General features: G+C 40.8%; 1 protein-coding gene across 4 annotated transcripts in view; it reads left to right on the forward strand.

Annotated features, from left to right (window-relative positions):
- Positions 1-21,507, forward strand: part of LOC135320633 (uncharacterized) — a 135,720-nt gene that overhangs the window by 112,173 nt on the left and 2,040 nt on the right. The gene's annotated exons all lie outside the window — the stretch shown is intronic.

A 21,507-nucleotide genomic window follows, 5' to 3' on the forward strand; every position in this document is an offset into this window, starting at 1 on the left:
GGGATACTGAAGAGTGAGACAAAAGCAGATTAAAGCCTATAAACTTAGTACAAATACCCTCAAAAGAGAAAGAAACCTGCAGTGTTTTGAGCCACAGCGTAAGGAAAACAAAATCACGTGGACCCAATTCTCTTGAACATTTGAGTATTGTGGGTGGGAGGTTGTCATCAAAAAATTGTCGAGAAAAGGCCTTTTGGTTTCCCTTGACGTTTCCAGTAAGGGTGAGTTGCATAAGCAAACCCCCCCCCCCGGTTCACAGTGGAAGGTGCCTTTTTGTGCAAAACTGACCAAAGGTTGGAAACCAGTCTTCAGCGGTGCTGGTAAATGAAGAGACTTCTGGATTGGGTGGGGCACTTGCTGTGACTTCCAGGTGACCTGTTGGCTGGGGACTGTTAGGCGGGCAGTAGGTTTGCAGGGAGACCCGGGCATAATCCCTTGCTCTGAGGCTTCTGGTCTGACTGGCAAACCTGGGCACCCACAGTCCTAATGGGGCAGCTCGTGATGTGGCCTGGGACACCTGCTGTGCTGAGGGCGAGAAGAGGGTTTCCCTGAGGGGGTGTCCCTACAGAGAGTGGAAACGTCCTCCTGCAGGGGAGGAAGAGCCTCTGAGCAGGGTGCTGGATGCACAGGCAAGACCACCCTGAGCACGGAGGGTTTGGGAAGCCGGAAGTCATACAGTGGCACGAGCAGCCTTGTTCCTGAGAGACTGGAGGTAAAAGATGCTGAAAAGGCAGGCTAGGTTCAGACCCTGTGGTGGGTTATGAGTGACAGGAAAGGACTGGTCAGGCAGGCACGAGAGAACCCTGTGGGCATCCCAGCTGGGGCGTCACGCCGGAGGGAGGAGCAGAGTTATAGACTTTGCCACTTATTAGCTGTGTGACTTTGAGCAAGATCACCCCAGTTCTCTCTATATATATCTTCATCTGTAAAGTGACACAGTGACAAGCTAGTGTCATCAGAAGGCTTAGTTTAGCTCTGATCCTCTGTGTCCAGTCCTGTCAGTGCTGCCCTGTGAGGTTCTGCAGCGGCTGCTCTTACCCTGAGATGGGAGGGCATAGAGGGACATTGTAGCACCCGAGGGCAGGATGGGTTTGCTTTAAAAGCAGACATGTTGCCGCCTGCAGCTGCAGACCTGCATGCAGTTTGATTGATGGTCGTGGAGAGAACTTTGGAGGCCTTAGCATCGTCTTAAAACTTGTATTCACTTAGGGACCGGATTTGCCTTTGCTGATTAATGTTGAAGATTTGGGCTTCTGGCAAAGCTGTTTTCAGAGATGGGTATATACGTAACATATCGTATAAAATAAAATGATTTTCTTAACGTGTGGGACTTTGCAGTTGTTGGGAACAGCTCTGTTGCTCTGGTCTCCACGGAGGACACTAGGGGTCAGCAGAGCGTGCGGGAGGGCAGGCAGCCCACAGTGCTTTTGCCGGCTGTTCTCCCCAGTAGGGCAGTCTGCTGAGTTGACTCTTCTCTGAGTTTGGTTACCAGATGAGCAGACAGCAAAGTAATGAGTTCTGGTGGGACTGTATAATGACAGGAAGAAAGAGGAACCAGTAGTTTTTCAGGACTAGAACACGCTTTTGGTTACTGATCCAGTGTATTCCATTACAGAAGTGATGAGTTGTGTCTATTCTGGGACTTGATTGAAATAAAAGTTCAGCCTAAAATTAAGAGTTGTGTTTCATTTGGCGGGAGGACTCAAGCCGGGATGACAGCCTCTCAGATCACTCTGAGGAACTGCTCCCAAGAGGTATGGGAAGAGCTAGGATATACAGGAGCTTTACAACAAAGACCAGGTAGTTGGAACAATAAAAGATTGCTTGTTATCTAAAGAAAGCCAGGTATCTCAAGTTCAAGTATTTAGTGGTTTTCTATGTATGGGAGGAAGCAAACATTTGGACTCACTGAATTCATACTTTAACAAGCACCTAGCTATATAGGGCAAGTATCCTGTCCTTTCTTATTCTGAGTCTGCTCAGAGGGCACCAATATGAGTGGCTGAGAGGCTGGGCTGCAGGCCTGTACTCGCTGGGGTGTGGCAGTGTCTGCTGATGGCTTGGCTTCAGGATTCTTTGTTTACTGACATGGTTGCAGTATTTTCTTTCACATTGTAGTACTTTCATTCACAGTGCTCCCCCTTGGTCCTAAATTCGACCAATATTTTGAGAGACATTTCATGACCAATTTTGTCCCAGGGTGCTAGGATGGCTCATTCCTAGTTCAGGTGAAGTATCTTCTGAGCTGCCATTCAAGGTGTTAGTTTTTTATCAGACCCTGTTGATACTAAAAGTTCTCTGGATCGCCTGTCTTACTAGTCTATTATGATCCAGGAATTGTTTACCCTTCGTTGCTCATTACCATAACTAGAATCACACTATTACAATTATTTTACACAGAGTTATAAATTTTATCTATTCCTTCAAGATGTTTAGCCATCATCAATTTTGTAGGCCTAGTTACACTTGGGAAATGTAACAGACAACCATTTTATTATATAGATAGAATATAAGTAATTCAGCTAGTAACGTTTATAAAGTCATGAGTAAGAATTTAATAGTCAAGAAGTTATATTTTTGGGTTAAAATTTTCCTTGTGTTCCTGATTGAGTTTGAGTGATCTTATGCGAAATTTCATATTTATGGTCAGGGTCAGAGCAGGTATTAATTGGCCAGGTGAGGTCTCCCACCTTGTAAGATCAATAGTGGCCTAAACAGAACTATAATTTCTTTTTAGAATAACGTTTCTGAGGGCTATCTAGTTAGAGCCTTGGAGTAGGGAAACCCACCAAGGTAACACAGAAGTACTAGACATAGGTAATTTACCATAAACTTAGCAGCTGGAGTAGTTCATAATCAAAGGTAGGAGAAATTATCAAAGTAATTGGCATACAGGCCTGGTTCTGTGTCTTGGGTCTGCAGTCTTCTTCAGATGTTGACTTCTTCTCATCCTGACCTGGTAGATTCTTCTCCATTTGGGCATTGTTTTAAGGTGAGCAGTACTCTATAGGCCAGTGCACTGCAGGGGCTGTTTCTGATAGGAAATGAATCTGAAAGTCCATTTCCTTCAGCTTTGGTGTGTATGGTCTTGTTAAGAGTACCTGATAAAAGGTCCTTCCATTCAGGTTGGAGACAGTTCTTTAAGTCATGCCTGTACCAGTATGTATATTCCCCTGGCTTCTGGTCATGGGGCATTGGATCTTTACCAAGGATAGATTACTGAGCCTCAGAAACAAACCTAGAGTGTTCTTTTCATAATTCAATTAAACTTTACAGCAATGTGACATAACAGCAAGGAATGATCTGGGAAATGTCTAAGTAAATATAGACCTCAATCAACAAAACAAGAAATTAATATCCACTAAAATATAATCTTTTTTCTCTCTAAAGTTACCCTCAGTTTTCTCAAATATAGTCAAATCAAGATTAATTTATTTACAAGCTAAGTCTGATTATTTGATTATATAGGCTTTTTTTAAATTGGCTGTGTTGGAACTTTTAATAAGGACTCTCAGGGTAGAATGTTAATAAGGTTTTCTTAGGCCCAGAATGCCTCGTCAAGGGCTTGTCATGGATTTCTGCCTTACAGATTTAGGTAAATTCTTTTCTCTTTAAAATCCTTAAAATACTTTGAGATTGCTATATCTGTTAGGAGATGATCTTCCTCATTTGTCTGATAGAGCCACTGGGGACCTTAGAGTTTTTAGTCTCTTAAGGGATCAGATAGAGAGAAAAGATAACTGTTCCAAGTCTGCGTACATAAGTATAATTTATCAAATTTCTGTGAAACATAACTAGCTTGAGGAGAAGAGTTTCTTTATGTCTGGGAAACAGGTTAAAAGCCAGTAGTATTTCAGACAAAATCAAAAATTATAACCATATTCACCAGTTTACTCAGTCCCATGTAACTAATTCTTTTACTCAGAGTATCCATTAGACCTTTAAAATTACTTACCCAGTTTAGTTCAGTGCTATAATTTGAAATTCATTTGAAATCAATAAATCTCCTTGAAGAGAAAGCAATTTGCAAAATCATCAGAAGGAAACAATTAACTGTATATAAATGACAAGTGATTTAAAAGCATGGTTAAACAACGTTACACTATAATCGATAAAGAAAGCTGGTCACTATAACTAGAATTATGACTGGTAACATTTCAGATATACCAGAATTTTAGGGAATCCATATAATTTCTAGAATATCTATATTAATAATATTTTCTCATACAATATAACCTAGGAAGATCTATTATTCATTTGACAATACCATGTTATTTAACATGCCAAATGAAACTTACTACTTTAAAATCTCTCTTTGGGATGTTTCAGGGGCCCTCTGTAGCATCCCAAACTTAACTGGAGATTAAAAGAACTTTAATTAGAAATTGATATTTGGGGAGCTTTTTAAAAGTTTTCAGAACACTTGGTCAGATAAACATATAGATCACTGTAAAGTAGTTCTTTTTCATTAACAAGAAAATACGTTAAAGGTAAAAGCAGAACAGGTCAGTTATGTGGTATAAGAAGCTTTACAATTTGTTATTGAAAGTGGATTAACATTTTTAGAAAATTTTGTCATCTTAACAGAGAGAAAACCAAATCTAGTCTTCTACCAGATTACTTCTAAGATTCATTTACTTTGCCCAAGTTGATTCTAAACTTAGACAATTCCGACAACGTACAAAACCCTTTCCTCAGGGTTCCTCTTCCACAAGCGTTCCACAGCTTACTATACTCACATTAGTGTGTCCTTTATTTTCTCTTCCATTCAGAAGTAACCAGCTTCAGAAGAAAGTCACTATTTTTTATTAACAAAATATAATTACATTCATATATCTTCCTTTACACATTTATCTTACTTTCCTAGGATACTGAGATTATACCCTTAATAATAGAGATTATTTCAGGGTAGCACCAACCATTTATTAATATTTCTAAACACCTTTACTTTCTCTGTAAGGGTAAGTTAAATGTTAAATAATTCATATTACAATCTTATTTTATCTGAAAGTGTCATAGCTATTTAATAAACTCCTATCATTTAACTCAATTTAGCACAACTCTAGAATTTAAAGATACCAAACATTTAGAGAGTATCTTAACCATACATTTTAAAAATATATTTTAAAAATTTACCCAAAGCTCTCATCTCATTTGCATTTAATTTACTTAAAATTTTACTACACCACATTACTATTTTTTTCTTGACAATTCTGCAACAGATATAACAGGATCTTATTTGACTTTCATTAAAACTAGGTACAGTAAAGGTATTGTACTTAATATTGATGACTTTAAAGATGTCTATATTAATTAGAACATACTTAAACTAAACAATACCAAGTGTAATCTTAATATTGAATATTTTCCAGTTCACGTAACGCTGAAAGTCAATTTGGTCAGTTTTTATTTTAAAAATACTTAATTTGTAAGCTCTTATTTTTTTTACGTCAAATAAGCAGAGATCTTTGACTTTGATTTTTTTTTCAGCTGTAGAAATATCTCACATCTATAATGTGTACGCAGGCTTATAAACAGACAAAAGCTAGAGATCTCATAGGTTCACTTTAAAACTTACTTATAAGATAGGTATAATAATAGTTGGAGTAAGCTGAATTTGCTTGCTCAAATCACTAAGGCTTACTATTTATGAAACCGACATTTAAGATTTCTTGACAAATGCTGAAGGACACGTCAGAGTTATGAGTTCTAAAATGCCAAAAATTTCTTGGCCTTAAGTATTATCTCGTTGAGCTAATTAGGCTCATTCTAGGTCACTGTTTGCTGTATTTATATTTCTGATCTGCAAGACAAAGACAGACGCTTCCAGTTCCCCAGAGAACTGCTCTGTCACGCAGATCCAATTGTATCTCCTTAATTGGCTTTTTTTTGTATCAGTGAGAAGAGCTGTAAACAAAGAATTCCATGTTTTAAAACTTTAAGATTTACTTTAGCATGTCTTCCAAAGCTTGCATAAGGTATTTAGTGAGGTCTCTTTTCCTTGGGTTATAAGTTAAACCCAGGGTAAACCTCTTACTTTATTGTCTATTAGCCACTGAATATTAGTTTTTAATTTTACGTTATATTGGAAGGCTCACGAAACTCTATTGGTTTCCTTTAGTTTGTTCAATTAATATTTTCTAAGGGACAGATATGTGCCCAGCCTTATAATACCAAGAAGGGGAAGCGTTTTTCCATTGAAATATATCTATCCCACAATATAATTAAGCAAATGTTTTATATAAAGCCCATTTAATATACCAATTTTACAAACTTTATCTCAATTTTATTAAATCTCGTACCTTTAATTTTTATATTTATTAGGTTTAATCAGTAATTCCTATTTCTAGAAGGAGTGTCAGAAGCTTTTTTTGTGTGTGTGTGCATTGTATCTAATTATATAGAAAAGTCCCTGGGATTCCCAAGTTTCAGCCAAAGAGCTTAGGCCCTTCTCAATTTTCAATTTGATTAATAGGTCTGTTGTCCCAATCATTGATCAAGTATTTCAGTCTATAAATATGTATTTTTTTAGCTCTATAAATACATATATTTTAAACTGTGCTAAAGCGGACTTGTTTGAACTTTAATGTTGGGGGGGAGTAGGTGATCTCTTTGGCCCTTTTTTTTTTACTTTACATAGTGTAGTATCAAAACCTTGTATCTAAATCCAAAAATGTCCATTTTATTTATCTCATTCAAAATAACCATATAAAAATATTTATCCATTTGGGATAAGCCCCTTATCTTTATCTTTTTTGACATTTTTACAATCCTTTTTCCAGTTATTCAGCCTAATTAACATTAATTATTCTAAGTATTTATTAGCATCCCTAAAACCATTGATCGGAAAGGAAAAACACAAATGTAGGTTTTCAAACCAGTTTTTTTTTTTTAACTAATTTCTTAGGTTAACCATTAGATATATTTTTCTACCTTTAAACTTGATTTTAATAGGTACCAATAAAACGGCTGTTTATAATGAGAGCTCTTTCAACTTTCACCAATTTAAAAGTTTTCCCAAATTAAAGGATCCATCATATGGCCATCAATTTATATATATATATATAAAGTGATTTTAAACCAATAAGATGAAGAGGCTTTTCCACATGACAGTGGGGGTGTTGCTTAAATAAAATTCAAAATTTACTTTCCAAAAGCTAAAAGCCTTTGTGGTCCAGGCTGATGGAACAACGGTTAAGATGGCAAAATATCTGAAAATTGGTACAATCAAAGGATTTTTGAGAATCCCAATTTATTTGCGTGGCCACAATATGTACACAATACTTGTACCTTTTGTATGACAGAGTCCAAGGTGTCGTTTAAAAAAAAAGAAACACATATATACATACATACACACACATAAAACACCCAGAGAAAGATAAAACATTTACATTTCAAGGACACAGGAAGAGAAATCCAAGTTCCCCCTAAATGGGATTTTGTTCTTATAAGTTCAGAATTCCAAAAAATATTTTATCAGGCCTGGTTAGTTACTTTCAGGGTGAGTTATTTTTTCTAATTCCTAATGAATGTTGTGAGTTTTGTACGTATATAAACCTGGCTAGTGTATTAGTTGGAGGCTGGCAATCTGTCATTTCTTTTTCTTTTCTGTTCTGTGTTTTTTTTTTAAATTTTTTTTTGAAAGTTCTATTTCCCATTGTAAGGTCGGGTTCTCAGAATAAAATTGCTGGTAAGATTTCCCACAGGGACAACACTATGGCATGAAGTCTTTGCCTCTACCATTCCTGTAATTTTCTCCATCACCCAAGAAAGCTGTTACCAGCCAGGAGGAGGGTCCCATTTTTGGAGTTGAAAGGTTCCTCATAAGAGTTTTACTTCTATTCCGAAAAATTCAATGGAGGTAACCAAATCGAGGACAACATTAGACCAGCCTCTTACCTAACCACTTAGTCCTGAACCCAGTGTCTTACAACTGGGACCCACTCAGGACGTTTTCACTGGGTGAGTATTTTCCTGGTATGTTTCCACCAGCCCCACTTCAGACGTCTCCTCAAGGTGGGTGTTTCCTGTTATCTTTCAACCAGGCCCCACCCAGTATGTCTCCACTGGGTGGGTTATTCCCCCCCAGTATCTTTCAACTGGAGGGCCAGGTACCTGGATACACCACAAAATAAAACTCAGGATCATCAACCAATTTGGGAGATCCGAGAACCAGGAGAGACTCACCCAAATTCATCTGGATTCCCCAAGGAGGCAGATGGGCACAAAGTGCCAATGCTGGTACCAAGGCTCCGGTAACTCTGAGAGTTCAGCTGGAGAGAAGTCTGCTCTGGGTCCCTTCCTGGTGTCCAAAACTTTTGACTGAAATACATGTGCAGCCTAAAAGTTAAGAGTTATGTTTTATTTGGCGGGAGGACTCGAGCCGGGATGACAGACTCTCAGATCGCTCGGAGGGACTGTTCCCAAGTGGTTGAGGAGGAGCTAGGATATATAGGAGCTTTACAACAAAGACAAGGTTGTTGGAACAATAAAAGATTGCTTGTTATCTAAAGAAAGCCAGGTATCTCAAGTGCAAGAATTTAGTGTTTTTCCATGTATGGGAGGAAGCAAACATTTTGACTCACTGAATTCATTCTTTAGACAAGCACCTAGCTATCTAGGGCAAGTATCCTGTCCTTTCTTATTCTGAGTCTGCTCAGAGGGCACCGTTGTGAGTGGCTGTAGTGGCTGGGCTGCAGGCCTGTCTTCACTGGGGTGTGTTGGCAGCCACTGATGATTTGGTTTCAGCATTCTTTGTTTACTTACATGGTTGCAGTATTTTCATTCACACTGTAGTATTTTCGGTCACAGAATGATTATGGATAATCTGCAAACTTGGAAAGCAACCGAGATGGAATTACTTCAGGTACCTTCTAATTTAATAAGCCGTGTGCAAACATAAACATGGAGGAAGCATACAAAAGGATTTCGTGGTGTAGGGAAGGTGTTCTGCACATTACAGGAGAAGGCAGAATTCCTTTTCTTTGTGGGCAGGGACGTAAGCCCACCTTTCTTTTCTGTAGTGGTTCCTGAGAACAGTATATGGTAATTAATGAACATTGAGAAACTGTGGCAAACATTGCATTCAAGAGCTGGCCGGCTGCAAACTTGTGTATTGGACAGGTGGATTTCATAGGCAAGTGGTCAGGTGGATGGGAGAGAGATGGATCCCAGGCCTGGGCCCAGATTCAGGTTTAAATCGCCATTTCCTCACCATGGGGCCTTGGACTAGAATGTAACCTCTCCTAACCTGTTGGTGAATCTGTGAAATGGGCATGATAATATTGGTTTCTACCTGGGATTGTTGTAAGTTGTAAAGAGTATTATAGCACACATGAAGCACTTAACACACTGGCACTTAGCAGTGTTCACTGTGTGTGGACGTCCCGCTTCGCGTGTGTCAGAGTCGTAAAGGCAGCATTTGTCTGTTGAGGATGCACTGGTAGCCCCTTGAATAGGTTGTGAATTTGGTTATTTCCTTTTGGTAAATCTGTGTGCCATGGGCAGTTATTTTCATGGACAGATGAGGAATCTCAGGGTAAAGAAGACTGTGTAATTTGCCCAAAGTCAGACCATAATTTTGGGTGCAGGGGCCTCAGTTCAGCATAGGCCCCTGGGCCTCCTGCCCTCTCCTTTCAGCACCTGAGCCAGATGTGTGCTCGGCTGTCTCCCAGCCCAGAATATCCAGCAGGGAGGAAGACATACCTGGCCCTATGCTGCTTGAGCAAAACTCCGGGGTGGAGGCAGTTACAAAATGGATAAACATAAAAACAGATGACTGCAAACTGTGATCAGCTCTGAGAAGGAAAGGAACAGACCTCGCCGTGCAGCGCTGGGAGCTTACCCGTCGGGGCTGCTCTGGGGGCGTTCATCTCAGCTAAACAAGCTCTGCTGCTGCACAAAGGCAGGAAGGCAGGGCACGTGTGACCAGGTAGACTGGGCCTCGTTAGTCATACTCATTCCCCATTAAGCGGCAGCTGTCATGGGCACTTACCTAGTAAACAGATGTTGGCCATAATCATCACGCACTTTGCTTGGTAGTTTTATTGGCCCCAACTTTGAGATGAGGTCATTGAAGCTGGGGAGTTTGCTGCATGCCCGTGATTACCGTGAAAATACCCCCACTGGTCTTTCAACCTAGACTGGCGTGGCTGTCATGCCCCAGCCCTGTGAATGGCATCGTGTAGCTTCTCCCAAGTGGCCCAAATGACTGATATTGATTTTCTTAATTCGTAGGAAATGGTATGTGACAGTAGGAGAAAAAGGTAGTAAGAAATTGTTTGGAAAACTAGAAAAAAATTCAATTCTTCCCCAGCTGGGGGAGCGTAAGCTCTGTCACACACTCCACTCACTGCCTGTCACCTCCTCCCTGCCGACTCCGTGTTCAGAAGCCACTCTGAGCCTTTGAAGAACATTTTGCCTCATGACACTGTTGAGTAGGACCTGCGACCTCTCTGTCCCTGGTTAACAGTCTATTCAAAGCCATTTAAATTTTATGCAGGCTCCTCCGCTCAGATGTAAGAATAGCCTCTTTAAACTTCTTGATGCAGCGCCTTAATGTTGATCTTGTGAAGGAAACCTAGTCAAAACCTGGGATGTATGCACATAGTGACCGTAAACTCAGCACTTTGTGAAGTTCAGAATCAGATGGGTGGGAGACTCAGGAAAGGCTTTTTAAGGTAGAAAGGGGAAAGTGAAAGGACGCAGGCTGTGTAAGACTGAAACATCTCGGTCCCAGCCAGCAAGGCACCTGCGTTCAGGATGGTGGGTGGAGAGTGCAGAGTTGTCACAAAGAAAGAAGTGGTGGGATGGGAGGGAGGACAGTTAGGTACTTTACTGGGGAGGGAAATAGTGGGCTGAACATTTCCTGTTTGAACAAGAGGACTGTGACATGATGTGCTTGTATTTTGGAGAGAAGGGTTTTGTGGGGACAGGCCTAGGGAGAACGCTCTGTGGCTGGGGAGTCAGCACAACAAAGAAACATAGAGAACCGGGCAGACCCCAGGGCCCCTGCTGGGGGAGAGGCTGCCCACCAATTCGAGCCCTTGGGGCTGCTTCTGTCCCTTAGCCGGGGCCTTAGAGCTCCCTTCACAACCCAGTCCTGTTGATACTAGAAAAAATAAGTGGGGCATGAGAAGGGCTGTGTCCCAGGCTTTGGTTGAGCCCCTTGGGTGTGCCCTGCCAGATGTGGGTACTTGGCTTCATGCAGGAAAGTATTCAAGGGCAAGCCACTGTTGAGTAAAGGTAGATTTATTCAGAGAGATTTGTTGAAAGGCAAGAGATATTCCACGATGTGTGGGGGTTTGATGCTCAGATTAAAAGTAGGTACACACTCCACAGAGTGTGGGCCTTCTCTGAAACGGGAGAGAGAGGTGTGACCCCTAGGCAGTGCTGTGTTGCTTGTATTCATGGGCTTGGTGGTTTCATATGCTAATAAGTAGAAGGACCAGCCTAAGGGCAAGGGGCTGGAATTCACAGGGAGTTGGCCATTTCCCACCCTTTGACCATTTTTGTCTAGCCTTGGGACTGCCATGGTGCCTGGGGGCTTGTTATTCACCATGTTACTATTACAACGGGTGTGTAATGAAGCTCAAGATCTGCTAGAACTTAAATCTCTTCATCCTGAGCCTCAAGGCCTATTGGGGGTTGAATCCTTCACCATTTTGATGTTAATTGCTGTGGCCTTCCTTGAATGGCTGTGCTCTGCCCCCTTCCATCCTGTCTCACTGTGATGACACAGAGAGAACAAAGGCCCGGCCCTGGCTGTGCTCTTGCATTTAACAGGGGGAGGGGTGGGGTAGGCTGAGGATGACTCTGGGTGGTGTGAAAGATGTTTCAGATTTTCCCACGTGGGACATGGGGACCTGCCAGCTGCACCGCAGATTTATCTCACGGGCATTATCGCTTGTGTCACTCATTTGTTTCTATTTTTCTTTTTTTTTTTTTAAGTATTTAATCTAAATTTAATATCAGGGTTTTTTAGGAAACAAATTTCTCTTTTTATTTTCTTTGGGGCTCTTTTTGGGGGGGTAGGTAATTAGGTGTATTTATCTGTTAGTGGAGGCCCTGGGGCTTGAACCCAGACCCCGCGTATGCTATACACACGCTCTAACACTGAGCTTTACCACCCGCCCCTTCATCTTTTTCTTTTTGCTTTAGCTGCCAAAAATCTTACAGCTGAATTTCTAGTCGGCCTTTAACACTTGCCCTGACTCCAGGGAATCCATTTTTATGACTTTACCTCCCCCTGGTTTCATTTAAGTATTGAATCTCCATTTTCTCTTCACTCTCAGTTTTGCCTTTTTGTTGTTATGGTTGTTAAGCTGTGTTTAAAAAATTGTTTAAATTCTCTTTTAGCAGGAGGCTGAAAGTAAATAAATATGTAAATAAACATCACACTTAAATGCTTTTATACATTCTAAGCTGTTTAGTAGTTACTTAAAAACTGGACTGATATTAAAGTTATAATATTTTTACATTATTTTTTAATTTTTTCAAAAGGTATAGCTGATTTACAATATATGTTTCAGGTGTACAATAGTTGCTCCATTTATAGTTATTGTAAAACATTGACTGTATTGCCTATGTTGTAAGATACATCCCTCTAACGTGTTTATGTTACATGTAGCAGCTTGTATAAGAAAGTTGGGTAACACAGAGTCTGGGGCATTGCTGTGTCTGACTCAGGTTCCAGGTCACCCTGCCTGTCAGACCCCAGGCCCTCACAACTGCCTGCAGGGCAGCGAGTGGAGGCAGCTCTCATCAGCGCTGGTACCAACCTCTGAGTGGCAGTGACAGCAGTGACTGTCTGTGGACGTGCAAAGTGTTGTTCCAGGAGATTTACATGCATTTCTTCATTTATTATTTAAAGCCCTCCTGTGAGGGATCGTTTTAGGTTTTTAATGAATAATACACTTTATTTTTAATTTAATAGACTTCAAACTTCTGGAAAATTTACAGGAGTAGTACAATGAACACTTAGATACACTTCACCTAAAAGGGCAGTATTTGTCCTTTTGTGTCTGGCTTACTTCAGCATAGTTTTTTAAGGTTCATCCATGTTGTAGCCTGAAACAGTAATTTATTCTTTTGGTTTAATAATATCTTTTTTCTTTTTCTTTTTTTTGTTTTTGGTCTATTTAAAAATAGTTTCATTGAAGTCTAGTCAGTTTAAAATGTTGCATCAGTTTCTTGTTTACAGCACAACACTTCAGTTATATAGGAATATACATGTATTCATTTTCATATTCTTTTTCAACATAAGTTACTATAAGATATTAAACATATTTCCCTGTACTATACAGTATAAACTTGCTGTTTATTCTATACATAATCAGTATCTGCAAACCTTGAACTCACAAGTTATCCCTTCCCACACCGTCTCCCCTCTGGTAACCATAGTTTGGTTTCTATGTCTCTGTGTCTGTTTCTGCTCTGTAGATAAGTTTCTCTTTCTTTTTTTTTTTAAGATTCCACATATGAGCGATCTCATATGGTATTTTTCTTTCTCTTTCTGGCTTACTTCTCTTAGAATGACATTCTCCAGGTCCATTCATGTTACTGCAAATGGCATTATTTTATTATTTTTTTATGCCTACGTAGTAGTCTATGGTATAAATATACTGCAACCTCTTTATCCAGTCATCTGTCAGTGGACATTTAGGTTGTTTCCATGTCTTGGCTATTGTAAATAGTGCTGCTGTGAATATTTGGGGGAAGGTGTCTTTTTGAATTAGGGTTACTTCTGGATATATGCCCAGGAGTGGGATTGCTGGGTCATAGGGGAAGTAAATTTTTTGTCTTTTGGTGAATCTCCATACAGTTTTCCACAATGGCTCCACCAAACTTCATTCCTAGCACAGTGTAGGAGGGTTCCATTTTCTCCACAGCCTCTCCAGCATTTATTGTTTGTGAACTTCTGAATGATGGCTATTCTGACTGGTGTGAGGTGATACTTGATTGTAGTTTTGATTTGCATTTCTCTGATAATGATATTGAACATTTTTTCATGTGCCTATTGGCCATTTGTATGTTTTCATTGGAGAAAAGTTTCTTTAGCACTTCTGCCCATTTTTGGATTGAATTGTTTATTTTTCTTTCTTATGAAGTGTAAAAGCTGTTTATATATTCTGGGAATTAAACCCTTGACATTCTCATTGAATGTAAATATTTTCTCCCATTCCATAGGCTGTCTTTTTGTTTTGCTTACTGTTTCCTTTGCTGTGAAAAAGCTTGAAAGTTTAATTAGACCCCACTTGTATATTTTTGCTTGTATTTCTATTGCTTGAGTAGACTGCTCTAGGAGAACATTGCTGAGATGCATGTCAGATGTTTTCCCTACGTTTTCTTCTAAGAGGTTTGTAGTGTCTTGTCTACATGTTTAAGTCTTTAAGCCATTTTGAATTTATTTTTGTGTGTGCTGTGAGGGAGTAGTCTAACTTCATTGATTTACATGCAGCTGTCCAGTTTTCCCTACACCATTTTCTGAAGAGGCTGTCTTTACTCCATTGTATGTTCTCACCTCCTTTGTCAAAGATTCAATGACCAAAAGTTTTTGGGACTATTCTTGATAATTTTTTTACCCATTCATTGATGGATGGACATTGTAACTTTTGGCTACTCTGAATGATACTGCTATGAATATTGATGTGCAAATTTTTGTGAGAATATGTTTTCATTCTGTTGGCTGTACAGTTGGCCCTCCATATCTGTAGTTTCCACTTCATGGATCCAGATGGCTGGTTGTAAAGGGACTCGAACATCCTTGGATTATGGAATCCAGGGTGGTGGGTTCCTGAAACCAATCCCCCGAGGATACTGAGGGATGACCCTATATGTAGGAGTAGAATTGCTGAGCCATATGATAACACTAAACTTTTGAGGAAACACCAGACTTTTCCAAAGAAGCTGCACCATTGCCCATTTCCAATGGCTGCATATTGAGGGTTCCCATTCCTCTGCCTCCTGACCGACAATTGTTATTGTCAGTGTTTTGATTATAACCATCCTAGTGGGTGTAAAATGAGATCTCATTTTGATTTTGATTTGACTAGTGATGCTGAGCATCTTTTCATATGCTTATTGGTCATTTGTGTATCTATTTAATTCCTTGGTAAATTTAAAAATTGGGTCGATTTTCTTTGTATTGGTCAGTTGTAAACATTTTTTTTATATCCTGGATACTAGTCTCTTATTAGATATATGCTTTGCAAATTTTTTTCTACTATTCTGCAGATTGTCATTCCACTTGACTTTTTTTAAATATTAAGACAATTCCTTTATAGGGGAGGTAATTAGATTTATTCATTTATTTTATTTATTTATTTATTTTTTGCCAAGCATGCACTCTATCACTTGAGCTACCCACTTCCCCTTTCATTTCATTTTCTTGATGATGTCTTTTGTAACAAGTGGTTTTAATTTTGATGAAGTCCAGTTTATCTGGTTTTTTTTTTTATCACTTCTGCTCTTGGTATTGTATCTAGGAAACCATAACCTATCCTAGGACCACAAAGATTTATACTATGTCTTCTTTTAGAAAGTTTATAGGTTTAGATTTTACGTTTCTGTCTGTGATCCATTTTCAATTAATTTTTATTTGTTATATACAATAGGGGGTTTCAGATTCTAAATTCATTCTTTTGCCTGCAGATACCCAGCCTTCCCTGCACCATTCGTTGAATAGACTATTCTTTCAATGCAGTGTTGTTGGCACACTTGTTGAAAACTGATTGTAAATATAAGTTTCCCCCCTGGAATTTTTACTGTGTCTCATAGATTTATGTACCCAAACTTATGACAGTACCATAATGACTTCAGTACTATAGATTTGTAGTAACATTTAAAGTGAGTCCTCCCACTTTGCTCTGCTTCTTCAAGATAGCTTTGGCTGTCCTGGGCCCCTTGCACTTCCATATGAATTTTGGGATCAGTTTTTCAATTTTTGCAAAGAAGTCAGCTGGAATTTTGATAGCGATTCCACTGAATTTGTAGATCACTTTGGGGAGTCTTAACATTTTTAACAATATTGTCTACTATTCCATGAACATGGGATGTCTTCCGTATATGTAGATCTTCTAAAATTTTTTCAGTGATACTTCAAATTGTTCAATGTACAAATCTTGTAAATTTTTGTTAAATGTATCTCCCATTTTATTTTTAATGCTGTTGTAAATGGAAAGGCTGAGCTTCTTAAGGGTGGGACTATATATCAATTTGTTTATTTCTAGGATTCCTACACATCAAATACACTAGGTTTATATTTGCTTCAAAAATCTATCCACAACTCTTCCCTCCCCTGTGTTTTAAAAAACCAAGACCCAGGTTAAACTACCTGAACACCTATGTGGAAGTGAGAAATGAGACCCTTGGGTGGGGCTTTGTGCAGATGATACTGAGAACTTATTTAGGATGGCTTCATCTTAATTTCTTTTAAACAATCCTTTCAGTGTATATAGTCAGATACATTAAGAACATGCCCTTTTGATGTACAGAGGAGCTAAGACTATCATTTTCAAATAATTTCTAGTGAGAATGTTGTACTTGAAACCTAATTTGTATCTATCTTTGAAGATTTATGTTTCAGGAGATTTGACTAAAGAACACCTGTCTTTATTCAATAACGACAACTAAATGCTCAAACAACATGTAAGAGTTTGAGCTGTAACTGGAGGCAGCGCTTACCTCTCCCAATACACTTGTGCTGATCTGCTCAAAAGGGTTCGTCCAACTGTTTGTCAGTAGTCTGTTGGACAAAGCCATAAATCATTGATTTAAGGTTGCTGGAATGCAACATATTCTTATTAATACTAAGTAAGCCCATATTGAGTGCTTACTGTATGTTGGGAATTGTCCCTCAGACTCACATGAGTTTTATTTCTCTGAAAACCTTACATATTTCCTTGTTATTCCCACTTTACAGATAAGGAGACTGAGGATTAAGTCTTCTCTCTTTTTGGGGGAGCTCATTATCAATGACTGGAAGTTGTAAGGAAAAAGATATTGATTCATCCTGAGAAAATATTTTTCTGAGAGTCAGCATTTTAGAGGGTGACCACTGAAGAGGGTGATCATTGTTAGAGTGAGACGAGCCCCGTGTTGTACGGAGTCAGCATCCCAGTCCTGGACACGGCACTGTGCTGCTTGGTGGGTGAGGCGGCTTGGCCGCGCAGGGAACGAGGATGCCGGGCCGTTGGGCTGTGCTCAGGCCTGGTGAGGCTTTCTCTGAAGAGCAGTGGACCATCATTGACAGATTTTAATTAGGGGAGTGGGGTGCTCTCGTAGATCACTTTTGTGTTTGTAGAATGCTTGCAAACATTCAGTAGGCTCGGCAGAAAGTGATGTGACGAATCAGAGTAGGGTGGCTGCGAGGTGTAGCAGTGTTCAATTTTCAAGTGGTTTTCAGTCCCATGTTTGTGGCTCAGTAGACGTGTCACTTTGGATGACGCACTCAAGGAAGTGAAACAATTTATTTAATCAATTGAAGCAGTGATGTACCCAATTCCCAGGACTGTTGTGGAGATCCAGTGAGATAACATTCGCACAGTGTGCAGCGTGGTCCCCAGCCCAAAGTCAGTGCTGAGGGAGTGCCTGTGAATACCTGGTAGGTCAGGTGTCGGTGGTGGGTCTCGGTGACTGAGGAAATCTGAGCCCTGAAGGAGGGGTCCAGTCACATCTGTGAGTGATGGGCCTGAGCTGGGAGGGGCAGAGAGACCTTCCCTCCCAACCAGGGGCCCTGGGCAGGACGGCTATGGGAGGAGCACCGTGAAGTCAGCTCTTTTCAGGTGGAGTTGGAGTTGCTCTTGAGACATCTAAGTGCAGTGTCACGAGCTCACAGAGGAGGTCTGGGCCCGGGCTGTGCATTTTCCTATAATCTCAATCCCTGAGGACGCCGAGGTATTGATCGCTGAACGTGAAGTATTCTTTACAGGACAAGTGAATAGTAGTATCATCTCTGTCATCAAAGCTCACGTCTCTTTATTCATAACCCACTTTGTTAATTGGATACTTACAGGGCGGTTCTTCACCGCCCTCCCCTAGGCTCAGGCTCCACAGTAAAGAGCTGGTGAGCCTCCCTCTTTTCCAGAAATAGACACATTTAGCTGGTAGCCTTCTATACCTCGCCAGAATTAGAATTTTAATTTGTTGTTTTAATTCTATTATCTGTTGGTCATCTCCTGACAGGAGAGACGTTTTACCTCATGGTCATGTTTCAATTAGCTGTTACTGAGAATTGCTGATCTGATCCATAGTGTATGTATTATATTAACTTTGTAGAGTACTTATCATTTTTCTTTCTTTGCCCTTAAATTTTGTTTGCCCCTTCAAGTTTCTATCCTATTTCGGGCCTTATTTTTTTTAATTAAAAAATGTGTGTTAGTAGTTAAGAAAACAAAAGCAAAGAAACAATGCACATGATACCTAAGTTTAGAAAATATCTATTGTGTTTTCTGTCTCGGCAATGGAGCGTTCTAGAAACTCGTGAAAACGTTCATTACACAAGTTCCTTAAAATGCTGATTAAGAAATAAATCCTTCCTTCCTCATCTTTCAAGCTGCACAGCTAATTATCAAGAAAGTGAGGGGAAATCCTCAGAATCCAAGTCATATCAGAAAGCAGGGATTCTGGGAGATACGTGAGACTTAGAATCCCTGGGGTGCCGGTTGGCTCCTGAACTGAGTGTTAGTTGCCCTGGCAGGAGGGCGGGAGGTGAGCCCCGGGCCTCTCACACTGGGAATTGGATGGCTCATCCTATGTAAGGCCAAGCACATCCTGAGAATCCTGTTTAATAAAGGGTGAATTAGAAAGAAAGAAAAATATCATTCCTCAAGGCAAGAAATTAAGGAAAGTCAATTTTTGGGGATGCAGGGAAAAATAACAAATCCAAAGTAAGGATTTAGTTTAAAGCTGTTCTGGCATGAGAGTGACCACAATCTCCTGGCAGAAAATCACAGCTCCTCCCGGAATGAGAAGTTGTGTTTTGAATGAAACAGTGAACAGCCATTCCTAAAAAGGCCTCCTGAGTCTTCTGGATCAAGATACTAGACCCAAACAGCTCTCTTCCAAGGTCTCATTTAAATAACCAGAAAGGTTTTAAAGGAAAGAAGCCATAATCATAGTTCTATTTATTGACATTAGTATATGCTAGGAATTCAGAGGTGACTATGGAGTTGTCTCCTCTTTTATGGACCTTACTTTCTGTTTGACATAGTTGGGGAGCTGGGTGGAGGGAGGTTTTAGTCTGTTGCAATTAGCTAGGAAAGGAAATTAAGAAAGCAGTGAAGGGTGGGTGAACTTTTTAGCTGAGGACAGTCCTGTTCATTTGGCTTTTAATTGCAGGCTCGATGAGTTTTCACTGGAGGGAATTGATCTTACAGAAAATGGACTTAACTCAGGCCTCTTCAGAATGGACAAATGAACCTGGAGAAAGACAGTCAAATCTGTGCAGACATTGAAGTTCACGTGAACGTGCTGTATCCCTGAGCCAAAGATAGGACAAGTAGGCAGCACTTCTTGAGGACAGAGGGGTGGTTTTTAAGGTTCTCCAAGAATGAATCCCAGGGAACCGGGATGGCCAGTTGTCAAACTGTGACTTTGCTTTTTGGACGGTGTGCCCACCAAAGGTATTTTCCGTTTATTAGTTTTCATTTCTTTTAAATACATCTCAGGTGATGAGGACGTGGGCACAAGCATTGGACGCCATGTCGAGGAGACTTTGGATACCTGCCTAGAAGCGCGGGCACAGCTGCGGCTGCGTCATACATCTTGCCGCCCACCCCGTTGCCCGGCTCCGTGATCACGGCAGGGTGGTTCCTTGATGACCTGTCCATCTCCTTTGTGACATTGTAACCCACCAAAAAACCGGAGCGTATTAGCTTGGCTTTGTTCTTTTCCATCCTTCTCTTTGAATGGACTGATAGTGGACCCAGTTATGTTAGCAGATGTTTTACAAGTAGGGCTCTCAGTACAAACCTTGTAATCCCCGCTGTGTGATCTAGAGAAGAAAGTTACATTCTTTCCAAATTGTTTTGATGCACTTATGTGGGAAAATGGTGTACGTTTGAATATGTATTTCCTCTCTGAATCATCATGGCTAGAGATGAATGTGGGCAGACATGGAATGTGTTTTCTGTATTTGAACTGTATGGTCCCCTAAATTCTTCCCAGCTTTTTAAAGTCATCACTGGAGTGTTACCTCCAGAGTGTCCCAAAGCATCCACCACTGCCTGTTCTTCAGACACTGTGAGTTTCCAAGTTGGAGAAGGCTGCTAGCTGGTGAGGCATTCTCTGGCACATCTCTGGCTGGCTGATGTGGGCTTAGCACCCAAGACTTGGCAGACAGTAACTAACCACGATCACTTCCATTTCTGGGACACTCATGAAGGATTTTATACGTATGCTAGTGGCATACTTTATTTCAATTAGTTTTCCCAACAATCATAATTAGATTTTTTCACCTCTATTAATAAGTAAACTGTCAAAGCGAGTGACGTGCAGACTTTGGACTGGAACACGGGTCTTTCTGATCCCAGTCTCTGTTCCCTCCCCGACCTATCCTTCCAGATGGCCAGGAGACTCTTCCTCAGTCTTGAGTTTCCTGCTGATACTACCACTCTCTTTGTTTCTAGGAGAGGAAAAGAAGTCTAAACTTACTTTCCAGTTGAAAATGGAATGGAGAGTTAACGTTGGAAGCCGGGAGAGTCTGTCCTGTGATGAAGCGGCCTCCTAGCCACTTCCACTGGGACGTCACGTCACTGTCTGGGCCCCTTGCTCAGCCTGTGCACAGGTGACAGCGCAGATGTGCCGAGCAGTCCTCCCGGACAGGGCAGTGGGTTGGAAAGGAGTTTGGGGATTTGGTTTCATTTCATAGGTTTCTGAGGGCCTTGGCCTGGCACTTCGAGTGGGACCATTCCCTGTCCCACATACTCGTGCTCTGGGCCCGTGCAGGCCTGATGTGGCCTCAGCCTGAGGCTCAGGGCCCGTGGTGAAGTGGAGAATTTTAGTCCAGGGTCTGTGGAGGCTCTGACAATTCTGGGTCGTGGGACATTGTCCAGGATGATAATAATTCTTCCCCGAGTTTCAGATTTCCTTGCCTGTGAGACGGGGTAGTAATAGTTTCTGAGATGATTGTAATGATTCAGTAAGGGGCGCAGCGTGTGCTGGCAGGTAGCTGGTGCTTAAGGAGCAGAAGTCGCAGTCACTCTGTCAGCCTCTCACTGTGTGCTCTGTGCTTTGAGAAGATGTGTATTTGGTGAAAGTCCTGCCCAAATACTAGGGTCTAGATGAAACGTTGTTCCTTTACTTTCCCTTTCTTTTGCTCCTTCCTTTCTCTGCGTCTCATGTGTAGGGAGCAGATTCCTCTGTTTCAGGGAATACAGCCTTTCTAGGAAAAGGACAGGATGAACGTGGATAGGTGGGGCCGGAGGGGGTCTGGAGCATCTGCACAGCGCTGCTTCCCTGCATTTCTGCATCCGGTCCCATCAGTGCACGAAGTCAGCCTTCCTCTTC

Source organism: Camelus dromedarius, unplaced genomic scaffold (assembly GCF_036321535.1).
Source record: "Camelus dromedarius isolate mCamDro1 unplaced genomic scaffold, mCamDro1.pat HAP1_SCAFFOLD_169, whole genome shotgun sequence".
Taxonomy (NCBI): Eukaryota; Metazoa; Chordata; class Mammalia; order Artiodactyla; family Camelidae; genus Camelus; species Camelus dromedarius.